Source organism: Chinchilla lanigera, unplaced genomic scaffold, assembly GCF_000276665.1.
Source record: "Chinchilla lanigera isolate Chin_1 unplaced genomic scaffold, ChiLan1.0 scaffold00002, whole genome shotgun sequence".
NCBI lineage: Eukaryota > Metazoa > Chordata > Mammalia > Rodentia > Chinchillidae > Chinchilla > Chinchilla lanigera.
In genome coordinates, this window is record NW_004955403.1 from 18,681,168 (window position 1) to 18,682,090 (window position 923).

General features: G+C 40.7%; 1 pseudogene; it reads right to left on the reverse strand.

Annotated features, from left to right (window-relative positions):
- Positions 1 to 319: 319 nt before the first annotated feature.
- The window catches only part of LOC106148173, a 75,193-nt pseudogene continuing 74,589 nt past the window's right edge, over positions 320 to 923 (reverse strand).

A 923-nucleotide genomic window follows, 5' to 3' on the forward strand; every position in this document is an offset into this window, starting at 1 on the left:
GTTCAATTCTTTCAATCTAAGGTATTCATAAAGAAAAACAGTTAATTTCCTAAATTGTGATCTCATTTTATTTATAGAAGAGCACATTATTCCACTAAATGTCACAACTATTTGTAAGTTTAAATACTTTATATTTTAAACATAAACTTGAAAAATTTTGGCTTTGCCAGCAGTTTTAAGCTAAAGTACTTTTAACTAGTGCTTTCTGAAAAGCGCACAACTGCAATACTTTATATAGTATATTCCTCTAACTGCAATACTTTATATAGTATATTCCTCTTCCTATACTATTGCACCAATGTGTTGAAGAAGTGCTTACCTGAGAATCAGTAAGTTCTCTGTCTTTTATTTGACTCTTCCCTTGGGGAATCCGCCAGCATAACTTTAAGCCTGACCCCGTTCAGAATCTTCCCATGCAAAGTTGAAATGGCATCGTTGGCGCTCATTCTGTCTGCAAACTTGGCGTACCCCACGTTTTTTCCCGACACGAGGTAAACTTCGATCAGGTTACCAAAACGACTGAAACAGAGTGAAAAAAAAAAAAAAAAAAAAGTCAGTTAACCTAAGTACCACTGCTCAGTTCTCAAATGTGGGGTGTGTTCTCCACTCATTTCCCACTCTTCTGCCTACACTCGGAGCGATTTCACGCCAGTCTTACTCCTTCAGCATCTCCTCACTCAGCGTTTTCCTTCACTCCCACGCAGGTCTCTTTCCTCACTCAGATCAGAATCACCTGTGCCCTAGATCGCTTCGTGTTCTTCACTAGGCTTCTGGCCACCTGCTTGCCCCTTTCCCGCCCATTCTCTACCCTGTCTTCTGCATGATCTTTCTGAAACAAAATGTGATCATTTCCCCGCTAAACATCCCCTCATAAGCTCCCCACCACCTCCAAGGTAAGGACAAACTCCTCAAACAGCTCTCAG